Raw genomic sequence first — 26,826 nt, 5'->3', positions numbered from 1 at the left:
TCCGGATACTGTGTTGTTAAAAAAAAGGCATTACAGTTCAAAATGTTGCCAGTTTGAAGTCATTGTTGTGCTGACGTATGGTTGTTACCGCTAAATTCCTGAAAATTGTCACAAAAACTTCAGAAATAGGATGTTTGTCTGCATCTTTAAATTTCCCTTGTAGCAACGATATTTTGCAACATAATATTGGTTACCCTTTATATTTGTGAAGATTCGAAATGATCTGTAGTACCCTACAGATACTTGAAGCAATACAAATGATTTGAGCTTGCTGAAGTTCTAGTAAGGAGAGAACTACAAAACCCATCCCTGTTACTGTGAATGAAGTTCATCATGTCAAAAACTAGGAAGAAAAATATTTTTTCACATTATGCTACTACTTTTTGTTGCTGGAAATCCAGATGTTCGGTTCGAACCTGGTGCTCTACCATATCAATACATTCAGCAACTGGGTTGCATTATAAGGCAGCAGCAGCGTAGTGTGCTGGAGCTGGTAACGACCATTGATAGCTGTGAATTATGTGACATTCCTATTAATGCAAACGTTTTGTTACGAAATTTTAGTTTTATGGGGTTAATTAATTAATTGGGCACACAAGGGTACACACAATAATGTCAACCATTGAGCAGGATAGGCATTAATTATTTGCTTCACGACCAGTCGTTGCCAACATCAGCACAGTTCGCCACCACTGCCTTAAGAAAAATTGCACCTGACAGTTAAGATACATTGTTGCAACCCATTGGTACATAGCACGTTGGGACCCAGTGTGGCTGCCCTGAAAAACAGACCATACAACCCTAGTCAGAGCTTAATGGTGATAGGGTTGGCGACACTGCAGCAAAGTGTAGTCACTGATTTCAGCCGAGGTGAAGTGCAGTTTTATTCTGCCTTGTTCTCTGCAAGTGTGAAGAGTGATATTTTTCTCATAGCGTTTTACTGTGGATTGGTTGTAGTTGTACACTTTCGGGTACACGAATGCTGTGTTTTGTTCACCCCCCCCCCCCCCTCTCGCCCCACCGTAGCAAACAAGCGTTCGTGTGTTAGCTACTAGATGTATAAATTATGTTAGCCTCAACTGAGTTAGAAAAAGTGAATAAATCTAAATGGGCGCTGATACATCATTCGATGTTTGTGTTGTGAAGCCTATGTCACATAGATTTCATTACTATGCTTCAATTGGTATTGTAATAATATTGTATTGTTATTGCTATTTATTGAGCATCCATTTTATCATATACAATGATATCGGAGTTGACATGTTACATTATTTGAGTTTGTAATTATACAGTAAATTAATAACATAGGCCTACAGTGGTAAACCCTAAATAAATTACAGGGTGATGAAAAAGTCAGTATAAATTTGAAAACTGAATAAATCATGGAATAATGTAGATAGAGGGGTACAAATTGACACACATTCTTGGAATGACGTGGGGTTTTTATTAGAACAAAAAAAATATAAAAGTTCTAAAAATGTCTGACAAATGGCGCTTCATCTGATCAGAATAGCAATAAATAGAGTAACAAAGTAAGAGGAAGCAAAGATTATGTTCTTTACAGGAAATGCTCAATATGTCCATCATTCCTCAACAATAATAAGAATAGGAATAATGTTGTCAACAGCACTGTAAAGCATGTCCGGAGTTATGGTGAGGCATTGGCGTCGGATGTTGTTTTTTCAGCATCCCTAGAGATGTCGGTCGATCATAATACACTTGCGACTTCAGGTAACCCCAAAGCCAATAATTGCGTGGACTGAGGTCTGGGGACCTGTGAGGCCAAGCATGACAAAAGTGATGGCTGAGCACACAATCATCACCAAACGACGTGTGCAAGAGATCTTTCACGTATCTAGCAATATGGGCTTGAGTGCCATCCTGCATAAACATTGTACATTCCAGCAGATGCTTATCAGCCAGGGTGGGGATAATGCGATTCTGTAACATCTCGGTGTACCTCTCACCTGTCACGGTAGCAGTTACAAAACTAGAATCACCCATTTCCTCGAAGAAAAAAGGCCCGATAACGGTAGATGTGGTAAATGCAACCCATACCGTGACTTTCTCATTGTGCAATGGAGTCTCCACGACATTTATAGGATTTTCGGTAGCCCAAATTCTGCAGTTGTGGGCGTTGAGACCCTCGGAGCGTGAAATGAGCTTCATCGGTCCGCAACACGTTACTCAACCAATCATCATCTTCCGCCATCTTTTGAAACGCCCACACCGCAAATGCCCTCCCCTTCACTATATCGCCAGGTAACAGTTCATGATGCCAATGGATTTTGTACAGACAGCATCGTAGGGTATGCCTAAGTGACAACCAGACAGTAGTGTATGGAATGCTGGTCGACGTGTGACTGCACTAGCGCTGACTTCTCCGTGCATAGACGAACCCGCTACAGTCTCCATTTATTCCTGAACTGTCTCAGCAGCATTACGCCTTGTGGTCAGTCGGCCACTACGGGGTCTATTGTCTAAACAACCCATGGCTTCGAACTTCGAAATCATTCTCGCCACAGCTGCACTTGTCAACGGACCTTAACCCTTCGAATCCCCTTCCTGTGGCGATAGCATCCTAATGCTGAACTAGCACATTCCCCATTCCGATAATACAGCTTCACAAAAAGCGCCTTTTGAGGTAACGTCAACATGCTGTGACTGCTGGTGCATCTGATTCTCTCTCTTATTACAGCTCCTTTCATACACGATTGTCATGCGCAGTCACTGACGGTTTGCTGTCCAGTGCCATCTGTCGGACATTTTGTGAACTTTGTTTTTTATTTTGGTTCTAATAAAACCCCATGTCATTCCAAGCATGTTTGTCAATTTTTACCTCTCTATCTACATTATTCTGTGGTTTATTGTTTTCAAATTTATACTGACTTTTTGATCACCCGGTATATCTCGTGCAGCGTATAGAAGAGAATAACAGAACAAACAATAATTAATTTATTATAGTGTATACAGGCAGACTATTTTCATACGTTTGTTCAAATATGAATTATCATTATCATTGACCACTATGTCACTAGGTTCTGAAAACCCATGGACTCTGTAACACTGTAAAAACATTCTCTTAATAACATTTTCAAGATCATTTTTAAAAATGATGCTTAAGGGAAGAGCAGTAAAGAGGATTTTGGGGTGATATATTGCACTTTGTGATATTGGGCTGTTTTGTGTGTTTCTCTGTGGAAATAATTCTTGGGTCTTGTTGGGTAGTCATGGCACTCATTATTTAAAGAAGAAAATTGGAGCTGAGATTTGAAGAAGCAGATACTTTCGTAGATAAATAAAGATGGAAGCAACATTATTTGAAATTGTTCGAAAATTTACCTGCAGGGCTCTCTTGGTGCAGCCCCTTTCATTATTCTTAATGCTCGTTTTTGAATAATGAATGACCGGTTTGCCAGACGTGAATTACCCCTAAATAAGACACCATACCGCAATAGACTATGCATAAGAGCATAATAAGCACATATTACTGTTTTTTTTTTTTTTTCACTGCAGCAGTTTTTCAGCATTCTGAGTATGTAGCAGCATTTACTTAGCTTTTTATTGAGCATTTCAATATGTTTATCCCTTTTTAGATGCTTGTCTAACCAGACATCTAAAAATTTTGTGTTTGAAGTTTGTAAAATCTTCTGTTCACCAAGTTTCAAACCTATATTGGGCTTTACTTTATTCGATACGTGGCTGAAATTCATCCCTACTGTGTTTGTTTTCCTCATTTACAAATAAACAGTTATCTCTAAACCATTTTCCTGCTTCTTCTTGTATTATTTCTACTTTGTGTTGCAAGTCAGTCTCATTCTGAGCTTTAACAAAAAAAAACTTGTATCGTCTGCATACAATACAGCGTTAGATAGTGTTAAACAGTTTGGTATATCATTTATAAAATCAATAACTTTGCTTCAGTCGGTATTGTGATAATAGCGTATTGTTATTGTTATTTATTGAGCATCCATTTTTTCATGTACAATGATGTAGGAGTTGTCATGTTACATTATATGAGTTTGTAATTATACAGTAATATCAGTGTAAGAATCTGCACGATTTTATCCATGTACTGCTTTGCAAGATTTTGCTTTCTTCAAAGAAATTGTATATGAACTGTGGGTGATTTGTAGGTTGATGCAATCAGAAAGTTACATACTGGTAGATAATTTTGCAGAATGTGTTGTAACTTCTGTCAGTATTGCTGTATTACTAGATGTGCGTCATTTACCAATTGCGACTGCACAGACTGCATCAAAAGTACATACCGATATGTATATCCATACGAATAGTATTGTTTTTCACATAACAAACACGATAATTAACAAATTTATCTGGTTTGTTTTGTCACTGTTCGAAATACTCTCGAGTGATAAGGGCGCTGTTCGAAACGTGTTGCAATTTTCTCATTTGAGTAATCCTGATGGCAACATTAGGTTACAGTCCAAAATTTGTAGAGCATCCATTGGAATGCTGTCTTGAGTTAATTTCTTTTCTTGTTGGTTTATTCATCTGCAGAGCAATAGATACTGTATGGATGTCATCAAACATTTTGTACAAAACTAAACACGCCTCTTATTGTAGCTCATATACTCAGCCATATTTGTCTGCTATCATGTCATAAATTGTTGAACAGTATGTGCTCTTGAATAGTCAGTAACAGTTATTTTAAATATTCATTTACAGATTTACATCTTTTACTTTTCGTGACAGTCTATTGTATAATTTTATTCCATGGTATAATACATTGCAGGTAGTTTTTGAATGGTTTCTTCTGTTTGGATGTAAACAGTGGGTTTGGTTCCACGGCCATATACTATACTGTCTGTGGTGTACAGATTGAATTTTTTCTTGTATACATTGTGTTGTGATTGATGTATTGACACAGAACTGTCAGAATTACTAGCTTTTTGAATAATTACTACTACCATTGGTTACTATTCGTGCAGCTCTCTTTTGTATCTTGAAAATAGTGTATATGTTCCCAGCACTTATTCACCAAAACATTAGCCTATAACTGAGGATTGACTGCATATATCAAAGGGCTACTTTTCAGCAAGGAATATTGCACACCGATGTAAGGATTTGTGGAGCTTAACATTCTGAGGATAGCCTCTTTCGCACAATTTTCACCTACTCAGTCCATTTCAATTGAGTCTAGATATGTTACCAGTAATTTGGTATCACTTAAAATCTAGTAAACCTTTTGCTTTCAATGTAGTAACATGGGTTTTTTTAGATGCACATTTATACATTTCCTTTAACGCATTAAACGTTGCTGCCTTTCCCAAAGACCAGTTGTGCAAATCTCGTGAGCTTCATTGGAAGTTTCTGTTAATTGTTGAATTTGTGTTATCAGCAAATGGTATTTCTTCTCCATAACTGACACTCCAGAAAATTATTTACATATATATACAGAAGAGGGTTGGGCCTAATACACTTCTCTGAGTGGCGCCTATATTTTTATTATTTGGATATAATAAATTCTTTACTACTAGTCTTTCAGAAATGTGAGATTTCTACTCTTTACACCTTGTTTTCCAATTGTGACTCAACCAGTTCTTAGACATACCACTGGATTTTATTTCACAAATTACAACTATCAGTAAGGGATAAGTGCTGTCAGATACCTTAGATGGAGCCAAAAACATGCCTGTTACTTTCTCGCCCATGTCTAGTGCTTGGAGTGCAACTCCAGTAAACTGCACTATAGCTGACTGTGTACCTGTTGCAGTCCTGAAAGCAGATTGTTAATTGCAGGGAAGGTTGTATTTATGTTGGTACTTCATTAGGCAAGTTTTCATTATAGTCGTTATAGTTTCAGAAATGCTAGATACTGAAGAAATTGGTGTGTGGTTTTCTAAATTTTTTGCATCACATTTTAGTATTGGTATTACTTCTGCTTGTTTCAGATATGCAGGAAAGCAGTCAGATTGAAAGGTTCATTAATTGCTATTGTTGATGGGTTTTTGTTTGTATACATTTAAGGACATTGATTGGGATATCATTTAAGCCTGTGGATTTTTTGTTTAAATTGCATATTTTCTTTCCTTGGAGAAAGCACCATTGAGAGTTACAAGTGCTGGTACTTGATTTATTCTAAAGATTAATTCACCCTTAGGTACTTAAGAGCAGATGTTAGTTGGGCGCAGGTCCTGTTCAGTACATTCCGTAAATATTATGGCTACACAGTGGAATTAAATGTCGTATGTAAGAATGTTTTGTGGAACTGTGCATGTGACTGCTAAAAGTGTCATTAAGATCAATTGCTTTTACCTTCTATTCAAATATTTCTGGCAGTGTACTGATCTGTGCTTTTTTTCCTCTTCCAGATTATCCATGCTGTAAACATTTCTCAGGCGAGAGAGAGACGATGTACCGGTAATGTATCTGCATGTTACATGAGCACATCTTGTGCTGAAGTCATGTTAGATTAGTCATTAATGCCTGTCATTTTCCTGTGTGCCTTGGAGTTGCTGTTTCTCATTAAACAGCAGTATGCCACTTACTCAAGCTAGCAGTAATGAAACGCAGCTGTACTTCAATGTCTGTTCCTGATCCAAGTGTTACTGCACATAAGCACATTTCAGTTACTGTTAGAGGCACAATAAACTGCTCAGAAATGGTTAAGCCAAGAAACATTAGGCTTCATCACAGAATTAAATGCTTTGACCTTAGATATTGAACGCACTTGTCTATTGAAACATCAATATTATGCGAAAGGATTGAAGACTGCTTATCCAATAAAGCAAGCAATTTATTAAAATAGTACAGTTCAACTATGATAAATGAGTGGTAGGCCTATATTTTGTGAAGTCTCTGGAGTGTGCTTTCTATAACATTAAGTTTCTTAAAGATACAACAGATTCCCTAGTGATGTTAGAGTAGCTGTTGTCTATCTCAGAAAAAGATTATTTGCACTGATGTGGCTCAAATGCAGTGCAATTGATATTGATCAATCAGGTTTACACAGAGGTGAAGTTACAACACAACGTAAGTGTTCTGATTCTGTCACCTTGTTACACAGAAAACTGGTGAAGTACTCTAAGTGATAGTTTCCAAATGGAGGAAGGTATGAATTCAGCTACTTCGATTAGCCTAAGCCCTTTCGGACTCAACTTGCTTTATGGTCATGTGGCTTCTACAGAGTTCAGCAATTAGGTGTTCCCTGAAGGCTGTCGCTTCAGCCTTCCCATCAGATGTCTACTGTATGTCATGTGTGTGTCTAAAGCAGAATAAAAAATGCTGTATTGAATTTGATTCTAATAAATTGAAGCTCATGTTTGATGGCTTTTATAACTTAGGATGTATCAATAAATGTTTCCGAGCACCAGGACACGTAGAATCTTCTGAAAATGTCATCACTGGTACAATTTATTGTAAGAACAGGGTGGGATACATAATGTGAAAAGATTTTTAGATCTCATTACTAATATAATATAAATATGATGTCATATTTGATGTACATACATACAAGGGCTCTTGCAGGGGAGTGAGTTTGTTTTTTGTCAGCATGCTAGATAATACAAGCCAATGAAGGTTTTTTATGTCACTGCTTGATATGATAATTCACTGTTCATCCAATAACCATAACCCTGCCACTAAGACCCATGAATCTGGAAACATCTCTGTTCCATTAGGCAAGCTCATAATCACTGCAGATTGAACACAAGACAGCACATTAAATATCTTAGGTTTAGAACTGAAAATGCAAAAAACATAAACAGTAAACATACACAGAATAAAATCTCTTTCCAAAACACATTTTCTAATATTATTTATTATGATTGTTGAGAAACATGATATTGCGAGACAAATGAGGTTTGGTACATGGTTTTCATCCAGGTACCAGATTTGGTGTTAATCATTAGTTGATTATGAATCAGAAGGAAGATAAAATACGTAAACTGGTGCTAGTGTAGTATGAAACATCGTAGTGGTGAGACTGATGTGGAGCATAGCCAGATGCTAAGGTCAGTTCACATAAATGTATATTACAGCATCCACCAGTGGGGAGATAGACCTGGCCATGCTGACAGTACTTATTGACAAAGAACTCAGTTCCCACATTCATGGACTTCCACCAGAAAAAGTTCCAATGCAGTGATACAGAATGGCAAGTTCAAAGAATAGATCGGATACGCTCACTGGACCAAATTGGAAAGCTGACTGCCATTGTAACTGAGGTAAAAAGAATCTGCAATGACACTTAAAAATATATGGATACTTACCTAAAGTGTATTGTCACTGATAAATAATTATGTAGTTTACTTGCCAGGTACAAATATTAGGATATCAAATTTGTGCTTCATGCTGTAGTATTGGGTGAACTGTAGAATAATCTGTTCCTGTAACTGGACTGAATGTGATTAGTGTTTGAATGGAATGTTAGTTGACAGTAGCTAAATGCTATTTTGAAAACATTGTGTGGTTGGTACTGTATTTCTTACAGCATTTATAGCTGTGTATTTCTGCTGGTACTAATTTTACTCTTATAGTTAACCAAAAATTTTTAGGGGTCATAGTTGAGCTGATGCACATGAGAATTGCAAGGTTAAATGCATGTTACCTGTATTGTTCTTCCTGGAATTTTTGTGCATGTGCAGGTCACTTTCAAAGCCGTCTATCTTCTTACTGAGTATATTGTTCAGCATTTCCTCCCATTGTAGTCCTCTCTCCTTTGTCATCCCTCACCTGGTGTGTCTTATTTATGCTGTTGCAATTGGTCTTCATCCACATTTTGCCCATTCCAGAACTGCTCTTGGTAGCATTTGTTTTCCCATTCTTTTAAGATAAGCAAACCATTTCAGCCCATTTCTCTCAGTTTTCTTCGAGATTGATCTGAAGTTCCATACTTTGACTTCTTATTCTGTCCCATCTCATGTTAGCTCAGATGCCTGATCCATAGATCAAAATTGGTAGACAATATTTTTATACAATGATTTTCATGATATAAAATGTAGACTGGCAATGGCAAGGAAAGCGTTTCTGAAGAAGAGAAATTTGTTAACATCGAGTATAGATTTAAGTGTCAGGAAGTCGTTTCTGAAAGTATTTGTATGGAGTGTAGCCATGTATGGAAGTGAAACATGGACAATAAATAGTTTGGACAAGAAGAGAATAGAAGCTTTTGAAATGTGGTGCTACAGAAGAATGCTGAAGATTAGATGGATAGATCACATAACTAATGATGTATTGAATAGTATTGGGGAGAAGAGGAGTATGTGGCACAACTTGACAAAAAGAAGGGACCGGTTAGTAGGACATGTTCTGAGGCATCAAGGGATCATAAATTTAGCATTGGAGGGCAGCGTGGAGGGTACAAATTGTACAGTGAGACCAAGAGATGAATACACTAAGCAGATTCAGAAGGCCGTGGGTTGCAGTAAGTACTGGGAGATGAAGCAGCGTGCACAGGATAGGGTAGCATGGAGAGCTGCATCAAACCAGTCTCAGGACTGAAGACCACAACAACAACATGATTTTCATTTTAGTTAATTGCTAGATACAGAATAACAAAAGTATGAGCATTTCTCCACCATGTCTGAATTTTTTTCTGTCTGGATTTGCTTGCTTTGTAGTTACTTGAAAGCACATACTTCAATAACTTGACCATTACAACCAAAAATCATCTGTTTCCCTGCTGATTTTCATTACCTGACTTTTTAACTATTTCCATGCCTAGGGGAGGCTGGGGCATGTTTTACACTTTTTACATTTATTTTTTGTACTTTTTATTTTTATCAGTTTTGAGGTAAACAATGGATCATATTTTTGAAAGTAGTAAATATCATTCTTGGCAGCAAATGATTTTGTCTGACCATGTTGCATCGGAAAATCTGTCCCGTATGCGGGGCAAGTTTTCTGGCTTACTTAAAATGTACAGGGTCAAATTTTCCAACTATGGTTTAAATGGCAAAACAGAGGTAATTATCTTGATTTCACTGAATATGTATTTTTATTATGAATTTACAATACATTACAAAAGAAGGATAGCAAAAGTAACCACATTAAATGAAAGCAAATGCTACTTAAAAGTTTTACAAAACGTGTCACTTAAATATTTTACAAATACAGACATTTTGTAACAATACTCACACTCATTGTCTGAATCACAATGTAAGCAAACAAAAAATGCAATGTTCCCTTTCGTATAGTCTTCATGTGCCCATTCCTTGCATTTTGTGCTCTGTACCCACTTTTCATTTGCTTCAGACTTGGCGTAAGACTCCTGGCTGGGGTTTGCTTTTTTTTCTCATCTCTGTTAGTTGCTTCTTTTTGCAGTTTTCTTTCTTTAGATAAATCGTTTTCGATTTTCAGCTGATGTTTAATTGGAGTATCAGTCAATATAGCTGACTTCCTTTCTTTCCTTGCATGTCGTGTTTGCTTCCTAGGTGCCGCCTTCTCAAAAGGCCTAATTTCTTCTGGTGTTGGCCAAGTTTCTGTGGATGTAGAAGAAACGCCTCCTTGACAAGCAAGAGGAAAGGACTTTGTAGAACTGAGGGAACAACTTCTTCGGAAATGCTAGTCTGTGTTGGTGTAGTAGGAGTTCATAAATTCGATGGGTTCGAATAGATTTTGTGATCAGTCGTTTTTTCTGGCAAGTTTGAATCCAGTCCAGGACTGATAGGGCATTCAGAATTTGATAAAGTAGGAGCTGGTCTGTCTGTAAAGTAGGATGGTATAAAATCTGAGTCTGTAAAAATTTCATGATTAAATGGGAAAATTCCTGAAACTTTAAAATCTGCCATAATATTGACTGATGTTAATGCCTGCAGTGCAGCTCTTGTCAAAATAGATGGGATATCATAAACTGTCACAGGGCTTTTGTTTGCACATATCCATGAATCACAAGCTGTGTTAGTTTTCTTTTTGAGAGGCCGAAACACACTGCGATCTAAGGGCTGCAGTGCGGTGGGAAAGACAACAATGTGTCACTTATCTTTGAAATAGTCCAATGCTTCTGCTGACAGATGGGAATCAGGATTGTTCAGAAGAAGCAGACTTGGTTGTGTTACAGAACAACGAGCATAATTAACAAAGTGATTGGTGAACTTAACAAAAATTTTTTTCCATCATCGAGCCAGATGGGTTCACATCACTATCACATTCGGAAGGGCCATCATGTAGAAAGTGTTGAAATTTTGCCCTTGGGAAAATCAGAAATAGTGGGATGGCATTTCCTGCAGCGTTTACAGCAAATGCTGCCGTCACCAATGTTCCTCTTTCTGCTGAAGTTAATTTACCTATTTGTTTAAAGCCACAACGTCCAACTGCTCTTTCTGGCTCTTGAACCATGGTTATACCTGTTTTGTCCATATTCCATATGCCATTAGGTCCAAAGTTTGAGAACTATAATGTATTTGTCAAATTATTAAAAAACATCAACATTTGTCCTGTTAAAGCTGGTGGCTTGAGGAGTTCTGATTGAAATTTGACAGTTTTCTTTTCAAAACGAGCTGAACCAGTCAGGCCCTGTCATTTCATTTACTGTCCAGGTTTCTGGAAATTTTCGCTTGCATGCAAGAGCATACATATATGCAAATCGCCTGAATTGCTTGGGAGTAAGCCCAAAACAGATGTCAGAAGCGTTCATCACATACTGAACCAGCATTTGCCCTTGTTCATGATTAAAAACCTGTACAAACAAAGCCAAAGTGTACTAGAAATTTAATATTTAAAAGGGAAAGTGTAATTTAAGTATGTATGTATTTGAGCATTAGTGTGGGTGCCAAGTGTACTTACACGCCGCGGTTTTGCATATACTATTGTCAGCGTGTTTGGAGGCCTTGCGAGTGGTGCTACTTCTGGCAGTGGTAGATCTATTTCTGGCACTGTTTCTTCTGCTTGTGGCAAGTCTGGGTCAGGCAATTACCATCCGACAAGAGGAACTTGCATTCCTGAAAGTTCTTCCAGTGGATGCGGCGGGATCACAGCTGTTGTTGCACTGGTAGAGGGGGATTGTCTACGGAACGGAATTTCAACCAGTAAGTGTTCAGAGCCCTGCGTGGAATATTGAAGTTCATGGATGCTTTTCTGACACTGCACCTGCTTCTAATTGCTAATAGTGCAGCATTTATTACTTCTGGATTGTACGAGCCTACATCGGTGTTCTTTTTATAATTGCAGACCATTTTAGAGCTCCAAAAAAAAATTCCATTTTACAATGAACCATTTGGAAGAGGGCAAATTGGCAGAATTTATTACGCAACAAATACATATTTAAATTAATAATACCAGATGTTCTAGGCCGGGGCACGTTTTCCAATGAGACACGTGCAGTAATGTGTACCCCGTATTCTCTCGGAAAATGTGCCCCCTCGCCATATTAGGAACTATAACGCTATGTCCATAAGTAACCATGTAAGCATTTTTACAAACAAATGCACGGTTACCTAAAGAAAGAAACCCACTTTCAGTGCATGCAATGTCAAAATAATAAGTTTAATACTGGTATGGTTAAGTTTCAATAAAAATGTGAAAGTTTACTCGCCTTCGCAAAAATGATGAAAACAGCCCTGCCAACTATGTGACTGCTGGTACAACACTGAAGCTTTCATAAATGAAGCATGCTTTGTTGCTACTTCGTACAGTATTGCCGGTGGTACCATCTACCGGTTTGTTTTCAAACTAAAGTGAGTTGGAAAACTTGCCCCTATGGAAAATGTGCGCCGTCTCCCCTATTTCAGCAATTTCCTCTGAGAGGTAGACAACACCATACATTGCCTGTACTTAGCTTAATTCTTCAGTTTTATGTGATACTGTTCTCTTGTGCCACTGTCTCATTTGTAATGTCTCTTTCTAATGTATTTCAATTTTAATTTTCAACGTATGGACATCTAACCTGAATTACGAAGGTATAGAATAGGCATATCCAGTGGACCAGCATCACTGTTAATCTTCGTGCATAAGTGTCAGTTTGGCTGTGTTCCAAAGTAGAATGTGAAGCTAATTAATCATTTTACATATAGACATTTGACTGGCTGCTGTGTTTCTATAAAACTAGCATATACAGAAAGCTTCCCAGTTATGAAATATGTATAGTAATTGAATATAATTCATACATCTCCTCCTCCACCCTTTCCCCTCGGTCCTCTTTCCCTTCCCTCCTCTTCACCTCATTCTTTCAAATGTGTTCCTCAATCTCCATTGCCTCCCTCTCCCTCTCTGTGTGTTATAACATTCATTTGGAACTGAAGTTGATAAAAATGGATGGGTAAGACAATTGAGATCATTGCTATATGAGCTATGAGAGACCTCTCAGCTGATGGCTGTGTGGACAGTAGCTTCAGTGACAAATACTGTCATATGTTGTCTGCAAATGGGTAGGATTACAAAATTAGTGATTTATATATCACAGCAGCATTTTGGTCATAAGCCTATAAGCCACATTGCAGTTTTCTTGTTTTCCATTGAAATCAAATCTGTGGGAGAACAGAATCAGCACACAGCTTTGTATGCAGTTTGTTTTAAAACTACGCAAGAATAAAAGTATGCGGGAGATTTTGTCTAATGGTTTAAATGCTGTGCTATTGTGGTTTGACAGTGAGAAAGAAAAACTGTTGTTGCTGTCGTCTTCAGTCCTGACACTGGTTTGATGCAGCTCTCCATGCTACTCTATCCTGTGCAAGCTTCTTCATCTCCCAGTATGTACTGCAGCCTACATCCTTCTGAATCTGCTTAGTGTATTCATCTCTTGGTCTCCCTCTACGATTTTTACCCTCAACACTGCCCTCCGATACTAAATTGGTGATCCCTTGATGCCTCAGAACATGTCCTACCAACCGATCCCTTCTTCTACTAGTCATGTTGTGCCACAAACTCCTCTTCTCCCCAATTCTATTCAATACCTCCTCATTAGTTATGTGATCTACCCATCTAATCTTCAGCATTCTTCTGTAGCACCACATTTCGAAAGCTTCTATTCTCTTCTTGTCCAAACTATTTATTGTCCATGTTTCACTTCCATACAAGGCTACACTCCATTCAAATACTCTCAGAAACGACTTCCTGACACTTAAATCTATACTCGATGTTAACAAATTCCTCTTCAGAAACGCTTTCCTTGCCTTTGCCAGTCTACATTTTATATCATCTCTACTTCGACCATCATCAGTTATTTTGCTCCCCAAAACTCCTTTACTACTTTAAATGTTTCATTTCCTAATCTAATTTCCTGAGCATCACCCGACTTAATTAGACTACATTCCATTATCCTCATTTTGCTTTTGTTGATGTTCATCTTATATCCTCCTTTCAAGACACTGTCCATTCCATTCAACTTCTGTTCCAAGTCCTTCGCTGTCTCTGACAGAATGACAATGTCATCGGCGAACTTCAAAGTTTTTATTTCTTCTCCGTGGATTTTAATTCCTAATCCAAATTTTTCTTTTGTTTCCTTTTCTGCTTGCTTAATATACAGATTGAATAACATCGGGGAGAGGCTACAACCCTGTCTCATTCCCTTCCCAACCACGGCTTCCCTTTCATGTCCCTCGACTCTTATAACTGCCATCAGGTTTCTGTACAAATTGTAAATACCCTTTCCCTTCCTGTATTTTACCCCTGCCACTTTCAGAATTTGATAGAGAGTATTTAAGTCAACATTGTCAAAAGCTTTCTCTATGTCTACAAATGCTAGAAACGTAGGTTTGCCTTATCTTAATCTAGCTTCTAAGATAAGTCGTATGGTCAATATTGCCTCCCCGAGGTCGGCTTCTACCAGTTTTTCCATTTGTCTGTAAAGAATTAGCATTAGTATTTTGCAGCCGTGACTTATTAAACTGATAGTTCGGTAATTTTCACATCTGTCAACACATGCCTTCTTTGGGATTGGAATTATTATATTCTTCTTGAAGTCTGAGGTTATTTCGCCTGTCTCGTACATTTTGCTCACCAGATGGTAGAGTACCAAGGAGTACAAAACATTCTTGAAGATATTGGAGACCAAAACTAGTCACCAAACGAAATACACATACATGCAATGAAACAATTTTAATATAATTTACCGATTGCTGTTTTCTTGTAGGGCAACATTCAAAAAATTCTTAGTTCTACTTGTGTCCAGTAACACTCATTTCATACTGCGTAAAGTGTCCAAAGTCAGCAGAAGTTATGGTTCTAGCAAAAATACGGAATGTACCAGGCACAGGACTTGCACTACCCCAATTCAGTCTCCTGCACAACTTTGAAATAAACATTTGTCAGTTACGGAAAGTTATCTTCAAATGATGGAGCATGCTTTTTCACAGTTTCTCTTAAGTTTTCTGTACCAATTCGCCCTTGTAGAGCTCAAATTTTGTGGTGAATGTAAATAGCTTTCTGAGCTTTTTGATGCTGCGAAGTTTTTGTGTATATTACAAATCTGGAGGGATTTCTGTTGTGACACTTATGGCATGGCTGCTGTGACAACACAGGGAGTTACGTGGCTTCCTACACAGGGTGTGTGTGTGTACACGCAGTTGTGTTTATTTTTTTAGTTTGGCAACTGTGATGGTGCTGGAGTCAACATTGAATCCAGAGGTACCAGAATTTCAAAGGTATGGAATGGGCGTGTCTAATGGATTGGTAATAAATCTTTTTGCCGTTGTCAGCTGACAATGTTCGAGTAAATGCACTTATGTGACCGGGAATTGAATTTCACATTTTTGATAGGCTGTTTCTGTGAAACACAAAATACATCAAAAAAAATGTGTCCCCAAATTTATTTTCTCACTTTGGAGGCTTTGCTCAGTCCTTTTGCCTTACTGGTGTGATGCTTAGGTGGTTAGGTACCATCTTGGACTGGAGCAACTGAATTACATTCTCTGCCATGGTTTCGATTACCTCTCGTTGTGCCCTGAAATGAGAAATGTCCTACCCACTATCCCTCCCACTCTTCCTACCGTGGTATTCCACCGTCCACCGAATCTACACAATACACTCTTCCATCCTTACACAAGCACTGCTCCCAATCCCTTACCTCAGGTCTCATACCCCTGTAATAGACCTAGATGCAAGACCTGTCCCATACATCATCCTACCACCACCTACTCCAGTCAGGTCAGTAACATTAACTATCACATCAAAGGCAGGGCTACCTGTGAAACCAGTCATGTGATCTACAAGCTAAGCTGCAACCACTGTGCTGCATTCTATGTAGGCGTGACAACCAGCAAGCTGTCTGTCTGCATGAACACCCACTGACAAACTGTGCCCAAAAAACAAGTGGACCACTCTGTCGCTGAACACGCTGCCAAACATGATACCCCTCATCTCAATGACTGCTTCACAGCCTGTGCCGTATGGATCCTTCCCACCAACACCAGCTTTTCCGAATTGCGCAGGTGGGAACCTTCCCTGCAATACGTCCTAAGTTCCCATATCCCTCTAGGCCTCAACCTTCGTTAGTCACTGTCCTCACCCATCCAGCCCTATCCCTGTTCCCATTCCAGCACTACACAGCCATCATTTCACCGCCACACCCAGTCTTTTAATTTCTTTTACTTATATTTCTCTCATTTCTGCTACCTGGCTGGAAGCACGGCACCCATCTTTGCTTCTCCACATGGCTCCTCATTAAAACGCCTGAAAAAAATATTCCACAATGGTGTACTGGCTTTAAGGGTACAGGTTATTAGCTGTGGAAGAAAATGCAACTTGGTTAAAAGCATTTATTGTTCAATAAGCCGTCGTTTTGCTGGTCTGAGAATGTTTTGGCGTGATAACTGGTTTCTCGTGGTTTCACAACTGAATTGCACTGTGACACTGCTATTTATGGTTTGTCACACGCACGTTGTACTACACACTTACATTTGTTCTTATGGTCGATGCGCTGCCAGAGCATCTCTAAACACGCTAAAATGTTTCGTATCACACACACTAAATGTTTCCGTCGAGCGAAGTTTGTTTTAATTGACTCCGAATGGATCACTATCTACCATTTTTATACACAGTCAATTTATTGAGCACTCCACTATGACAGTCACTCAACAGTTGACTTATCCTGACGTATATATTGGTGCAGACCCAACAGTCATTTTCTGTCCCTGCTACACAGAATATTCTGTCCTCCCGTAGATTGTTTATGCACACAGTTTATTTTTAATGTATATCAACTGTGCTTTTTTGAATAATGAATGACTGGTTTACCAGATTTGAATTACCCCAAAATAAGTCACCATACCGCAATAGACCATGCATAAGAGCATAATCAGCACATATTACTGTTTTTTCACTGCGGGTCGTACACGACAGCGGTGAACAATGGCTGTGGAGATGCGTATGGGCAAACTGTTGAGCAACTGACTGTCAAGATGAAGCAAGGAGCTACCAACAGTGTCTCCTCATGAACGTCCAGCAAACATTGCGGCATATGAGCCTCCACAGCAGGCACCTGGTTCAAGCATTTACACCGACTGCTATTTATCAGCAATGATGACTGGAATTTGCACGCCAATACCACAACTGGATGCCCACTGAGTGAGTGGCAACAGGTGGCCTTTCAGATGAATCACGTTTTATGCTCCATCGAATTGAAAGTAAACACCCTGGAACAATTATCAGAAGGATCCATAAAAATCCCATCAATTTTTGGTCACCAAATGGCTGAAAATAACAGTTTCCAGCCAATGGTCGATTCTGTTGGACTACAGGATCCAGTCCATTCCATGTAAACACAGCCCACACTATTATGGAATCACCACTAGCTTGCATAGTGTACTGTTGAAAACTTGGGTCCATGGCCTCATGGGGCCTACACCACACTAACCATACCATCAGCTCTTACCACCTGAAATCTGGTCACCTAGGGTCCAACTGATATGGTCAGAGGCCAACAAAAGGTGCTGCAGGTGATTTCCTGCCGTTATCAAAGGCATTTGTGTCAGTCTGCTGCCATAGCCCATTAGTGCCACATTTCACTGCACTGTCCTAGCAGATACACTCATTGTAAATCCCACATTGATTTCTGTGGTTATTTCACAGAGTGTTGCTTGTCTGTTACTACTGACAACTCTACACAAATGCCACTGCCCTGTCATTAAGTGAAGGCCGTCAGCCGCTGCATTGTCTGTGATATGAGCCAGTTCCTGAAATTCACTGAAACTATCGTACTTAAAGTATTTATTGAAATCTGCCAGTATGAACATTGAACAGACGACATTAACATTAGCCAGTCAGCAAACCCCAATCCTTGCCAGCCTCAAGATAAAGTAGCTGGCTGACAGCCACAGACACCCAAGATGTTGAGTGGACTAGCTTCCTGACAGCATACGCACTGCTCTTTTTGAATGTTTTTGTTAATCAATTGGAGAAGTTATCACAAACAGAATCAGACTTGTTAATTAGCTCCAGTGAGCAAAACGTAACATCAATTTTTGCGCAGTACATTTTACATTAGCACAAGATAAAACATTGCCAATTCATACTAACATCAAAAAGCCCACGACTAAATTTTTCACCAGTGTAGGTGTGTTCCATTTGTCATTACAATTGCATTGTCTTTAAAATTGGACAAATACTCAATAGTTCTGTAGAAGATGGTGAAAGTCTAGATGGGGACCAGGAGCATACTTACATCCTTCGTGACTCCATGTTGTCAATAGTTACTGAGTTATGATGAGAATGAAAGTGGCTGTGTCAGCCACTTAAATTAGGCAGCATATGAGATAGCAGTGAACAGGCAACATATTTGGAAATACAATGATAATGAAAAACAAGCAAATGCCACTGTATTTAGAAAACAAATGATGTTCTCACGTCCCACAGTAATGACAACCTCGGAAATGAACGTTTGGAAGAAAAAGCGGTGAGTACTTCTGAACCATGCTAAGCAGGAATACATAGCTTTTTTCCTCACCTCTCATTTATTAGACGAAATTGTTATTCCGGATAATGTTCCAACAGACATTGGTTAGAAAATGTAGTACCAGAGGCAAATGGCTTAATGTAAACAATTTGTTTTTGTCACCTTTTATTATCAAAATGTAGGTGATCAATAAGCGATCAAAGCTTATTCTGAACAGATACCTGATGCTAAAATTTTTTTATATTTAGTCACAATACTCCATGTTTATAAAAATTTCATCAAGGGGCTTCTTGAGAATGGATGGTCAAACTCTGGTAACACAGCAAGTTTTCTGAAACTGCCTTACAGTTTTGGTTTTTAAAGCGAAAAGTGTACTATATATGCCATATACTAAATATTTACTTAAAAAATCAATTTAATATTTCAGTTAAGGCATATTAGCTATATGTAATAGGATAAATATATTAACAATAATGATACAAACAGTAACAGGCACACAAATTGGTTTTTTTCTTTAGTAACACCTGGGTTTCCTCATCACCACTGGGGTACCAGGCTTGATGCGGTACTCTTTGTTTTACATGGCGAGTTTCCCCAGTAGGCCTATAAACCATGATGTCCACACATGCATGCACAAGAATCTAGTTGATTCTTGGAGCAAGCATGACACTACAGTACAGGGTGTATTTGAAAAGAAATTAACACATTTGAAAATTTGGACCAACTTACACAGGTAACTTCCAGACAGGCTTGGTGTCATATTGACAGAAAACTGAATGTGTTCTGACTTGTGTGATACGCTAGTACAAAATTGTGCCAATCCAAGCAGTAGCAGCTGATTGTATGTGCTTTAGTTTGATGAGTCTGGGACAACTGCACATTTAATTTTTGTACAGAATATGCAGTGACAAGTAAGTACTTTCTAAAAATTATCACGTATTTCTAATTGCCAAAGGGATAAGAAACAGAGTTGACACAATCTGCAAAACTGTAGCTCAAAGAGCTCCATAATCAAGTTTTCTCATTAGTGTGTCAGATGTTTCTTCAGTAACCACATTTTTAGCTGACTACACCCACAATATTACATTAAAACAGCAATAAGTCTGAAATCCCATCTTTCAGTAAGTAGTTCAGCAGAAAACCAGTTTCAAGAAAAACTGGCAGTAGTTCACTAACCAAGGTCAGTAAGTGTACACATTTTCATCGATTTAGTCAAAAGTTTCGAAAACATGTAAGGTCCTCTCTACCTACAAATTATTCACAACAAATACAAAATCATTCTGAAAATACAAAATTTCCCCAAATCCACTCATGCTTCTTTAAAATAGTATGAATATACTATGGCACATCTAGTATTTCATCAACTTTTTTTAATATAGTAATCATTTCGTCTTATACATCCTTGGCTTCAGAGAACACCAAAATGTAGAGATGCATAAAAGTTATTACTTTATACAGCAGCATTTTCAGACACATATAATAAGAACATTCCATTTCCAAAAATATCAGTTTATTTCTCATTAAGCAAACATGACCTGTAAATGATTTTTTTCCCTGTGCTGTAAGATTACATTTTAATTTTAACCATTCCTAATCTCTAGTAAAGATGATTCCTTGCTAGGAGAGATTGAAGTAGAAGATAACATTTAAAGCTCAACAGATGACAAGGAGAAAAAGTGCAGCAGGGAAGGGTGAAAACTTCAGAAGTAGTGCTGCTTTGCCTGGGGCCATGCATTTACTACACTCATGTCATGGTCACAGTTTCATGACTCAGAGGGGACAAAATCATTAATGTTCACACAAAGCATCACTTGTCACTACAGCTTCTGCTTCAATCTCTGTTATGAATCTAATAGCGAAAGTGAGTTTTATCACTTCCTACTCAAAATCTTTGCAACATACTGCAGAGAAATAAATGTGAACTTTCTTTTGACTGTACCCTTTCTAAACCTGCACAAAAACGTAACATAATCTGTCATAAATGTCTCTATGATGAACTATCGTCACAGTATATGCTGTGGAAAGTGCTATAATTACCCAAAACATTGTTAACATGAGAGGGAGTCAACACAACAGTATTTTCGTCTTTTATTCCACAGATATTTTTTTAAAAAAATATAAGCAAATTCCTAACATTTGTTTTGGAAAATCTTCTTTAAGTTCTGCAAATTCCAAGCAATAATTTGCTATTTTAAATAAGAGGTTTCAATTGATGAAACTGTTTCAGGCATCATACTACAACTCAAAATTACGTCTTGTTTGACAGAAATATTATTTGTTACTTCAAATGAATTTTCTCCTCTAAAAATAAAAACAGTCATCACTGCCATTACTATAGTGTTCCTAACTCTTGCATTGTTCAATCTGATTTCGATACCTTCATTCAGATTTAACATTTTCTCACTATAAACTTCAATTTCACTTTCTATTTTCCTGGGTCTTTGATTGATTTCCTTCCTATACACACATAATTTATAACTGTTTTCTGCTAACTTCAACTGCAGTTGTCCATTGATTTCTACTAAGCAAGGTGGCGCATTTCTTAGCACGCAGGACACATGTTTGGGAGGAAGTCAGTTCAGATCTGCATGGACCCATCCAGATTTACGTTTTCCTTGATTTCCCCTAAATTGCTGCAGGCAGATGCTGGGCTGGTTTCTTTGAAAGGGCATGGCCGATTTCCCTCCTCATCCTTGGAAAATTTTGAATGTGTGCAACATCACTAACAACCTCAATGCCGATGGACGTTAAACCCTAGTCTTCCTTCCTTCCATCCTTCATTGCTTTCTTTAAGATTGGCGTCTGATTTTTTAGCTATTTGAATGTTGTTTTCTTAAAGTTTAGAATGTAATTGTTCACCAGCATCTTGCTATTAACTTTGTCATTATTTCTTCTGAACCTTGAGTCTTCACCCCTTCTGAAACCAATCGATTTTTCATATCTGTCACCATCCCACTGTTACTGAGAGTATCTTTCAACCACAGATTTCATCATAAGTGTTTCCTTTTATTCACCACAGATCAAATAACGAAGAATAAAGCATTTGAAAACACTAAACTATTTAAGAAGTATTGTTGGCTGCACTTATCTCCATGTGCTGCAGTTCAATTCAGCAGTTGTTTTTGACAGTGCACTATTTTTCTAGAAATTTGTATGATCCAAGTCCCTCATTATCCTGCATTTGTCATCCACCATTCTTTACACATTTGGACTCTGTTTTACTGTTGAAAAACACAACAATAATTAATATTTCAGTCTGAAGTTTTATATCCTGGTTTAAAGCAATTTAATAGTATCAGTGAGAGAACGTAAAGTAATTGTATTACTAATCTTCAGTGAGAGAACGTACAGTAATTGTGTTACTCATCTTACTCCTGGCAAGAGTGTCTGTAGCCTCCAATAGTGCATTATCAGTTTCCCTATAGACAGGTCTGGATTGTAGATCAAGACTGAAACACCAACTATATGGTGCATTTTGATATTTATTTCAGCTTTTTTTATTTTATAACTCCATTGACAGATCAGTTTCTACAATTACAGAGAAGATACCACAGTAACTAACTGGTTACCAACATGTCATTATTTCACTATCACAGATCCAAAGACGTTTCTACAGCAGAGATATACAGAGTGTAACAAAAATGTACAGCACAAAGTGCAGGACACATTCCTCACACATAGACAAAGAAATTATGTTATATGAACATGGGTCTGGAAACACTTTGTTTCCATAATATAACTCCTATTCTCCAACTCCTTAATCATTGAATGCACACGAGAACAGAACATTGGAATATGGGGAAAGTGAGCTCTTGGTGACATCTGGTTACAATTTGCATCAGCAGTGTTTTGTTTCACATGTCTCTGTTGCCATGCTACATATGTGAGTGCTTGTTTACAGCTAACAAGTGTTCCAAAGATCAGTACAACCTCTGCAAACACAATGTTTGCTATTTAATCACAGACTTGGTTCATGCAGTGGCAGTGTACCCAAATGCCACATCTGATGTACAGATTAGCTTATGGCAATGGTGCTTGCACTCCATATTTGTAGTGGGAGAGATTTTCAGGACAAAGGTGCCCCAACAGAAAACGTTTGAAGCCATTGGTCGTCACCTTAGGGAACATGGGACATTTAAGCCTGATACTCGCGATGGGGGTGGGCCTAGAAGGATGAGGACACTGCTATGGTTGGTGTCAATTCTTAATGCACTTGAGAACAACCCTAGATTCAGTACAAGACATATAACTGCAACACTGAATGTTGGCCACATGACTGGGGACCCTTCTGAAAATGGTTTATTCAACAAAGAGTCAACTCTAATTTTAGTGCAATGGTGCTTTTCCAGATGAGGTGTTTTTTCAACTAGATCAGATTGTAAATTTTCACAATCGGCCTGTATGGGCAAATGTCAATACTCATGCAACCGTAGAAGCAAGTCATCAACAAAGATTTTTTGTCACTGTTGGGCCAACATTGTTGGTGACTGTGTGGGAGGACCTCATTTTCTTTCACCCAGGATCAACGGAAAAAATTTATCATAATTTTGTAGAGAATGTTCTATCTGATTGGTTAGTAGATGTGCCTTTAGCTGTGTGACAAAGCATACAAGGTACAACAATAAAGTAATGATACTGATGTGAAAAAAAAAATGTTGCTTACCATTTTAGTCAAGTTTAGTGTTGTCTCCTTCAAAGTAGTTCCCTTCTGATTGCTCACACTTTTTCCAGCGCTTCTGCCATTGATGGTAACATTTCTGGAACTCATCTTCTGTAATACTCTCCAAGACCCTCGTCACAGCTTTTGGGACATCTTGTTTTGTTTGAAAATGGTTTCCCTTGACCCCTGTTTTGACTCTTGGAAATAGAAAAAAGCCGCACGGAAAGATATCTGGTGAATAAGGTGGCTGTGGTAGTACTGAAATGTATTTTGAGGTTAAAATTGCTGTACTGATGGAGCAGTATGGGATGGCGCATTATCGTGATTCAAAATCCAATTATCAGCAATGTTGGCACGGACATGAAGAACTCTTTTACGAAGTCTTTCTAAAATTTCTTTGTAGTAATATTGGTTAACTGTTGGTTCAGGAGGCACCCACTCTTTATGAACAATTCCCCTGGAATCAAAGAAGCACACAGGCATGCATTTCACTTTTGACTTTGACATGCGAGCTTGTTTTGGTCTGAGTGATCCCTTTGAGCACTATTGTGAACTTTGGCGTTTTGTCTCTGGATCGTATTGAGAAAACCAACTTTCATCACCAGTGATAACACGGCTGAACAATTCTGGATTGCAAGTTTGTTTGTGTGGCCAGCCTCTGCAGCAAGCATATAAATACTTGTTTCGTAAATAAAACTGCCTTTTCCTGCTGCAGGAAAAGGCAATTTTATTTACAAAACAAGTAATTCTGGATTGATTTCCATTTGCTCTAACAGATCGGCTGCCACATTTTTCCACGTATCTCGCCATTGTGGTGTGAGATTTTTGGGGTCCATTTTTGCACAAACCTTTCTCATACCAAGATCTTCAGTTATTATTAGATGAACTGTTTATCAATTGATGTTCAATTCTTCTGCAATCATTTTCGTGTATAATCTTCGATCAGATCATATGAGTTGGCCCACCCTGGCCCAGTTGACATCCGTCCATGAGGTTTATGGTCGTCCACTGTGGTCTTCATCTTCAGCATTAGTTCTGCCTTCACTAAACTTTTTATGCCAACTAAAAACTTGAGCTCTTGACATAACCTCCTCTCCAAAAGCCTTCTGAAGCTAACCGTAAGTTGCCGTCACATTTCAACTAATTTAGCACAAAAAGAAATGGCATACCATTGCGCAATATTATGCGGTGCCATTTCCACGATGAGAGACACAAACACGTGTTAACTTATTACAGCACAACTCACGACTGAGCAGTTGCATTGATGTGACGCTTGGACTAGATAGAAGCAGCTTATAGACCAAGGTCAAAGATACTGTGCCTATGCAAGCCTGCAGGGTGGCCACATCTTGCAAAGAAAATCAGCCTCATTACTATATTGTAGCAACTGGTATATTGCGTGCTCAATGGAGCATTTCCTCATCTTAGTGTTAATGTCCGCTGGCTTCTAAATAACAGATTCAGTGACATATGGTTAGGTAGTAACATGGCCTCCATGCTCTCCATACCTAAATCCACTCAAATTTTATTTGTGGAGGCATTTGAATGAAAGCTCTTTGCTCTTATGAATGGAATCCCAGTACAATATGTTCAAAGTCTCCATACCTGTATTGGGGAAGGCTATGAAACCAGACACAATGCTCCAGGGATACATCAGGGAACCAAAAAAATTCAAAAGTTACAAAAATGTCCGACAGATGGCGCATCATCTGATCAGAATAGCAATAAATAGCACAACAAAGTAAGACAAAGCAAAGATGTTCTTTACAAGAAATGCTCAATATGTCCACCATCATATCTGATCCAGGAACTGATTACTGCTCATAAACATTGAGCAATTTTGCAACTATAATGTATCAAAACTTTTGTGACAAGACAGTGACTTTTAAATGGACGCATTGCGCAGTCTACGTCAATGTGTTCAATAGCTGCCACTGGTGAAAGAGGAAAGCAACACGTTTCAGTGCAGTGCTGCCAGTCTTAACAACACCACTGAACAATGGGTACCCAGGGACAATCTACTTGGTTGACTTTGTTCATGGATGTAAACTGCATGCATACCATCAAGGCACAGTGTGACAGACTGCTGCAAACACAAATCAGGATTAGTTCTTTGAAGCTGTCATGACCACCATGCTGTGTACGGATCCAGTCAACCCACTCTTACCACACCACATAGTTGTTTACCGACATCCCCACCAGACTTACAGCTGCACTGCATCCATGAACTGAGAGTTCATTCATTGTGCCTCTCCAGACACCAACAGGGCAACTAGCACAGCCATACACCTGTGGCATGCCTGTACATTTGAGTTCATACATTAAGTTACTGTCATTCTATCCAGACCAAATGGCAATGTGTTTCACAATTGCTGATTGCTTACTTGCCATCCACAGCATTTCTGGCGATAGTAAAAACTCATCGCATTATTGTGGAACCTAGGCAAATGTACAGACATTATCAGACATTGTCTGGCACCCCCCAAATAACAAAAAATATGATGCTGTGAAGTCGGCACTACACCAGTGCTCTCAACAGGCACTAGAGCAATAATTGAAACAAGTTATGTAGCACGATCATCTGGGAACCAGGACACTCTTCTCTTCTTTGGTGCTGGCTACATATGCTTTTGGACATTAATCTCATGCCCAATTACTCACTTTGGACTCAATGAATTGTCAAACTACCAGCCCCAATTGCAACTCACATTGATTTTGCATGAACACAAAGCATTGGAGCAGAAATTAACATTGCAGATAGGATTTGTTGATCTATGTTGCAACATAGATCATGTATGAATATTGCCAACAACAATGCCATGTAATGGGACACCCAGCAAATTATGTCACACCAAGTAGCAAGAAGTAGCTGAACAGACCTGACCACGCCCTACCATATCGAGCACAATGTCAACCCCACTCCGTGGGGCCGTGACCTACAGACAGTCAAAACAAACACTTGTGCATCTCGCAGCAGTGTACTGTACACAAATGCAGCGTCAAGTCCACACTCTACTGGTTTCACACACAATTTGGCAATGAAGCATGAAGCTGTAGGTCACTTTGCAAGAACCCTAATGGGTAGGATGACCTGCTGTAGGTGCATCGGATCATAACAGCAGTTCAAGACGCCTGATTCCATGACATGTCAGCAAAATGTTCTGCATGCTTCCTTCTCACTATAATGGCAGACTCTACGTCTTTGACCACATTCAAAACCAATATTTTCTCACTGACATGGGATCAGAAGTGATTACAAGGGCATTTTGAAAAGTTCTCAGAATCACCACAAGAGGTCAGCACTAGCGCAACAAGTTGTTCGTGTGATATTCATTGGACTGTTGTCTGTAAACAAATGACAAGTCAGTTTTCATGG

Source organism: Schistocerca piceifrons, chromosome 9 (assembly GCF_021461385.2).
Source record: "Schistocerca piceifrons isolate TAMUIC-IGC-003096 chromosome 9, iqSchPice1.1, whole genome shotgun sequence".
Taxonomy (NCBI): Eukaryota; Metazoa; Arthropoda; class Insecta; order Orthoptera; family Acrididae; genus Schistocerca; species Schistocerca piceifrons.
The sequence above is the reverse complement of the archived record's forward strand: the minus strand, read 5'-3'. Positions refer to the sequence as shown.